This window comes from Aquarana catesbeiana, linkage group LG09, assembly GCF_042186555.1.
Source record: "Aquarana catesbeiana isolate 2022-GZ linkage group LG09, ASM4218655v1, whole genome shotgun sequence".
Lineage (NCBI taxonomy): Eukaryota > Metazoa > Chordata > Amphibia > Anura > Ranidae > Aquarana > Aquarana catesbeiana.
In genome coordinates this window covers 45,953,189-45,960,180 of record NC_133332.1, presented here as the reverse complement: position 1 = coordinate 45,960,180, position 6,992 = coordinate 45,953,189, and the positions used below count along the sequence as shown (strand labels likewise).

General features: G+C 42.1%; 1 protein-coding gene across 1 annotated transcript in view; it reads right to left on the bottom strand.

The window, feature by feature from the left end:
- Positions 1-6,992, bottom strand: part of PPT2 (palmitoyl-protein thioesterase 2) — a 44,630-nt gene that overhangs the window by 17,312 nt on the left and 20,326 nt on the right. The gene's annotated exons all lie outside the window — the stretch shown is intronic.

Here is a 6,992-nt window from a genome sequence, read left to right as displayed (position 1 = left end):
ACTGCGGCCGGCTTTTTCATCATCCAGCGGTTTTTGTATCGAGCATCTTGCAGGAATGGAATGACGAACTGATGACCTGACTACTCCCATGTTGGGGACTTATCTATGTCTACTCATGACTTCTCAAATGTAAGTTGCCTGTATTAAGTGTTATTAAAATTTGTTCTATATCTGTACCCAGAGGTGCCTCTCTCCTTGTGTCTTTCCAGTGTTTGGGAACATGGTTTCTGTTCCCCCCCCCCGATGGTAGCCCTGAGTGTAGGACCCCTCATTATCACTCTATATGGTCCTTGGACCTCTTAACGTATTACAAGACTATGGACTCTTGTTATGTTATCTCCTAAATCAAAATGTTTTTAACCTATATATTATATATACACTTTATTTACTGTGGGTTATTTAATGTTCTAATTCTTGCGCCTGTACTTGTATATAGTGCTGTATATTAGTGCCACTGTCACATGACATTAAAAAAAAAGTATCGGTAATCGGTATCGGCGAGTACTTGAAAAAAAGTATCGGTACTTGTACTCTGTCTTAAAAAAGTGCTATTGCTGCAACCCTAATTTCTAGCAATATAGCAGGATATTTATATAGAAAACTAGGACTGGAAGTGTGGGTTTGTCATCAGAGACATTGTCAACTGCCAGGAGAATTCATCCTTCACTGATCTGCCTTCTAGTTAGGGAAAATCTAACATCTTATCACTGCCCTTAGCTCTGTCATATTTAATGAGGTCACAGTTGTCGCATGTCATTACTCCGAGACCCTAAATATCAGTGTTTATTATTACTTTAAGACACACTGGGGTTGATTTACTAAAAGTGGGAGAGTGCAAAATCTGGTGCAGCTCTGCATAGTAACCAATCAGCTTCCAGGTTTTTTTTTTTGTCAAAGCTTAAAGTGTTACTAAACCCACAACAGTAAAATCTGTCTGTATATGCAGCATAGCATGCTTGTTATACTCACTTTGGTCTATCTGGGGAAAGCAAGCTAACACAGCCAACCTGCACATGCTCAGTTGTGTCTTTTATGCTGGAGAGAACATTTCCTTGTTCTCAGAGCTAGCCAGGTCACATGATATTGACATCACACATGTGGGTGTATACAGGCTGAAGTGGAAATCTCCTCCTTCCTGATCTCTCAGCACTAGAGAAACTGTGCATTTATCACTGACCGTGGTATACAGATCTGCCAAAAAGGTATATAGTGGCAATATTTTAATGTAAAAAGAAGATTTATAAGCTGTGGGCACTGTGGGGGGCAGATTAACTATTTTCATATTACTGCGTTTAGTAACACTTTAATTGAACAAGTTGAAGTTAGAAGCCAATTGGCTACCATGCACAGCTACATCAGATTTTGCACTCTCCAGTTTTAGTAAATCAACCCCTAAGTGTCAGTGTATCATTATTAGTGGTGCACCATTACTCAAAAATCCCAACTGTCAGTGCATTATTACTCTGGGACTAACCCTCCCTCAATTGTCACTGCATCATTGCTGTGAGGCTATGATTGTCAGTGTGCCATTACTCTGGAACCACAAGTGTTAGTGCATCATTGCTCTAAGACCTTGTGAGTCAGTGTGTCATTTCTCTGAGAGCCCAAGTGTCAGTGCATCATTATACTGGGACCCGAAAACTCATTGTATCATTACTCTGGGATCCCATGTGTCAGTGCATCATTAATTTGTGATCCCAAACATCAGTGTGTCATTACTCTGAGACCCTATTGGCCCGTAAACACGATCCGAAAAGCAGACGAAAAATACCGCTTTCGATGCGATCGTACGATAATCGGATCATTAGTACACTTCCAATTTTTTTTTCTGTCGTACGAGAATTTGTGACTTTAGTAACTTATTTAATTTCTATTGGCGACTAGTAAGCGAAAAAAGTCAGACGAGCTGTCTTCCGATTTTTGGATCGTGTGTACGGGCCATAAGTGTCCTTGCATTATTACTATGAGTTCCCAAGAGTTTGTGCATCATTTCTCTGAAACCCCAAGTGTTAGTGAATCATTACTCTGGGACCAACATTGCCAGTGTGTAATTACTCCTGACCCCAAGTGTTAGTGCATCAATAATTTGAGACTCTGAGGGCCAGTTCACACCACATCCAATCCAGTGCGTTTTTTTTTTTTTGCATCAAAAACGCAGGTTATATGGTTTCCAATGGCATAGTTCACACCAGTGCAGTCAGTTCCAGAAAAAAAAAAAAAAAAGTAGAACCTGCTGCATTTTTCCTGCATTGGACTGTACTGGAACACAGTAAAACACATGAAAACTGCACTGGAACGCACTGCACCCTAGTACAGTGAAAAAATAAACATGAAGAGGGAAAACAAGCATCTGGAATGCACCAGAATGCACCAAAACCCATTAAAATCCTGCATGCAGAAACGCATTCCAAACGGATCTGAAAAGCATTTTTGTGGTGTGAACCAGCCTTAAGTGTCAGTGCATCATTACGCTGAGACACTAAATGTCAGTGTGTCATTACTCTGAGACCCAAAGTGTTTTAGAGGAAGAAAGAGATGACATTTGGATAAAATAAGATAGGAAAACAACCACTGCTGACCACTATTATCTGCACACATCAAAAAGAAACAATCACTTCCTTATAGTGATCCTCTTTCACTTCCAAAGAACGATTATGCAGTAATGTGGGCCACACGCAGCTGGGGACCATTCACCGAACATTCCTAGCAATATAACAGGGCATTTATATAGAAAACTAAGACTGGAAGTGTGGGTATGCCATCATTCTGAGACATCTTATCACTGCCCTTAGCACTGTCATATTTAATGTGGTCACAGATGTTGTGTATCACTGCTCGCCAAGTGTCATTGTGTCATTACATCAAGACACCAAGTGTCAGTGTATGATTACTCCAAGACTGCAAGTGGTGCATCATTACTCGGAAACCACAAGTGTCAGTGCGTTCTAAATTTGAGGTCCAAAGTGTCAGTGCATCATTACGCTGAGACACTAAATGTCAGTGTGTCATTACTCAGGGGCCCCAATTGTCAGTACATCATTCATTTGAGACCCCAAAGTGGGAATTTACTAAAACCAGAGCAGACAGAATCTGGAGAAGCTGTAATAGTAGGCAATCAACTTCTAGCTTTAGTTAAGTTACGCTTTGAAAATTAAGGCTAGATGCTAATTATTTGTTATGCGCAGCTGTTTCAGATCCTGGCTGCTCCAGTCTTAGTAAACCCACCTCCAAGTGTCAGTGCGTCTTTACTCTAAGACCCCCAAGATTTAGTGTGTCATCGCTCTGAGCCCCAGATGTCAGTGCATCATTATTCTGAAACCCTGTGTATCAGTGTGTCATTACTCTAAGACCCCAAGTGTCAACATGTCATTACTCTGAGACCCCAAGTGTCAAAGTGTCATTACTCTGAGACCCCAAGTGTCAACGTGTCATTACTCTGAGACCCCAAGTGTCATTACTCTGAGACCCCAAGTGTCAACGTGTCATTACTCTGAGACCCCAAGTGTCATTACTCTGAGACCCCAAGTGTCATTACTTTGAGACCCCAAGTGTCAACGTGTCATTACTCTGAGACCCCAAGTGTTTTAGAGGAAGAAAGAGAGATGACATTTGGAAAAAAAAAAGGTAGGAAAACAACCACTGCTGACCACTATTATATGCACACATCAAAAAGAAACAATCACTTCCTTTTAGTGATCCTCTTTTACCTACAAAGAACGCTTATGCAGTAATGTGGGTCACGCACAGCTGGGGACCATTCACCGAACATTCCTAGCAATATAACAGGACATTTACATAGAACCCTAAGACTGGAAGTGTGGGTATGCCATCATTCTGAGACATTGTCAGACTTATTCCATAAATCAAATTGCCAGTAGAATTCATCCTTCACCGATCTGCCTCCAGAAATCCAACATCTTATCACTGCCCTTAGCACTGTCATATTTAATGAGGTCACAGATGTTGGGTATCACTGCTCGCCGAGTGTCACTGTGACATTACTCCGAGACCCTAAATGTCAGTGTGTCATTACTCCGAGACCCTAAATGCCAGAGTAATCATACACTGACACCTGGTGTCTTGGTGTAATGACACACTAAGACTCCAAGTGGTACATCATTACTCGGAAACCACAAGTGTCAGTGCGTTAGAAATTTGAAGTCCAAAATGTTAGTGCATCATTACCCTGGGACACCAAGTGTTAGTGCATTAGCGCTCTAAGACCTTGTGTGTCAGTGTGTTATTACTCTGAGACCTTAAGTATAAGTGCATCAATACTCTGGGAACCCAAGTGTCAGTGCATAATTACTCTGGGAACCCAAGTGTCAGTGCATACTTTATTTGAGACCCCAAGTATCATTGGGGTTGATTTACTAAAGGCAAATAGACTGTGCACTTTGCAAAGTGCAGTTGCACCAGAGCTTAGTAAGTGACCTCACTTACCAACATCTGGTGCAACTGCACTTTGCAAAGTGCACAGTCTATTTGCCTTTAGTAAAGCTTCACTTTGCAAAGTATTTCTGGGACCAATAATAGTGCCTCTTCTACCTTATGTGAATGTTCAGGCCTGGCGATAGACGACTTAGGATCAGGTAGTGCACCCTGGAAGAAAGTGGAGAAAGTCACTTTTCTCTAAATCAGGGGCCTCCAAACTTTCTCAATAAGGGTCAGTTTACTGTCCTTCTAAATTTAGGGGGGCTGGACTGTGCCCACTGGTAGTAAATGCCCCATCTTTGTTATTATGGGGAGAAGTGGTTGGTGTCAGCTGTGGAAATAGTGCCCCATTGTTGGTGTCAGTGAAAGGAATAAAGCCCCGTTGTTGGTGTCAGTGGAAGGAATCATGGCCCATGGTTGGTGCCAGTAGAGGGAATAGTGCCCCATTGTTGGTGTCAGTTTGGAGACCACTGTTCTAAATCATAGGTATTTAGGCAGTGAGAACAATGCTCACATACATACATTTCAACTAGGTTTGGCCAAAGTCCAGCTTTATTAATACAAGTGAGATGAGACGAGGAAAGGTCAATCTATCATAAGACTAGTTTCAGGTACCAAAAGAGTAATAACCCTGTTTATCCTGGCCTCTTCCCTGTTTAGGTTTTCATGTCATGACATGTAAATATACTACTTGACTTTCCTGTTTGCAGATATTAAAGAATGACATTTTTTAAACATTTCCCCAGTATGTCAGTAATAAGGTGCAGACTACAGGACCAAACCTCACTCTGTAAACATACTTCACTGTGAGCACAACTTTAATAGAGTGCTACAAACTGGGGAATGTGCCAGTTACAGTAATGATGCACTCTGTGACACCCCTAAGAGAACAGTGGCGTGACAGCTATCCAAAAATGATTCTAGACCATGATTTAGCTATGAACCTAGAAGCCAGAGGATGGGCATGGCAGCCAAGCAGTCAGCATTTTCAAAAGGGTTTTCTTTCATCTAAATACCTCATATAGTAACTGATATCAGTGGATTCAGATTTCTGTTCAAGCAGACCGGTAAAGAAGATAAATATAAAGTGACACATATCTATATGTTTGTACTATTAGCCAGAAGCAATATATTCTATTCACCATATTGTGATCCCAACATCTTTGGCACACTGCACAGCTAGGCAGGCGCCACATTTCTGTGTCACTTGCCTGCCAATTTGACAAGAAAACAGGGTGGCAATGCCAAATCACTATCTGATGAGTAGCCAGGAAGCAAAGAAAGGAACCAATGCTGTATTCTTGAGTTTCTAGATGATCTGCCTATTCCTGAGTCTGATTATTAAAGCGGAGTTCCACCCAAAAATAGAATTTGCACTTTAAGGGAGGTGACCCCCTGACATGCCACATTTGGCATGTCATTTTTTTTGGGGGGGGAGCCGGTACCCTCTTTTCAGAGGGTCCCAGCTCCCACTTCCTCCTGGCACACAGTGGCACTGGAAGGGAGATAACCTCTCCCCCCTCTCTCTTGGCAACCATCTGGGACACGTCACAGGTCCCAGATGATTGCCCGGCACGTCACGGCTCGCGCATGCGCAGTGGGTGCCCCACAGGTATCCTGTCCTCACTTCCGGGAGACCAGGCCGCGGCGAAATACATCAGCAGCTTGGGTCCCTCCTCCCCCGCCGCTGGGCTAGTAGGAAAGCGCAGCAGTGCACAGTAGGGACTGGGCGTGAAGCAGTAATGCTGCATTGCAGGGTTCCCTTACCTGCAATGGAGACGGCATGCACCCGACAGCTGATGGAAACATCAGCCGCAGTGCCGACATCGCTGGACTCCAGAACAGGTAAGTGTTCTATTATTAAATGCGAGCAGCTGCAGTATGTGTAGATGCTGACTTTTCATTTTTGCAGGGGTGGGTGGAGCTCCTCTAAGTACAAAAGGTTTTACAGGTAAATGACTGCTCCTATTGTACATTTTATTTGCATTTTTAAGCTAACCTGTCATCTTTTTGTAAAAATCTTTTTATTAACAGCTGAACTCCAATTAGCAGTAAAAAATTATTTTTATGTGGCTGACCTACCTTCCCAGATATTATTGGCTAGTTTAGTCTAGGGGTGTGTAAAGAAGACAAATACTTACTCAATTGTTCATTCCTGCAGACAACCTACCTGTACAACCGGTCCCATGAAGTTCTTCCCCCTTGCAAGCTCAAGCAGTTGCATATAAAATGGTAGAATTTTAAGGGCCCAACCCCAATATTGGAAATGGAGGAGATTGCTGAATGCCAATGAGTGAGGAATAAGAAACGTTTTCCTTTACTCTACAGCCCCCCTATAAATATTTTTCACTGCTAACTAGTGTTCAATAAAAAAAAAAAAAAAAAAAGTAAAAATGAAACAGTGCTGCAATTCGACCTTGCTATATAGATAGCACTACAGACTAGAACTACTAATCCTTTGGCAGGTAAGACAGTTTAATAAATCTATTTGATCTGTGCATCTACCGGTTTTCCTGGAGTTCTACTTTAAGCCAAATGAAAAAACAAAACAAACAATC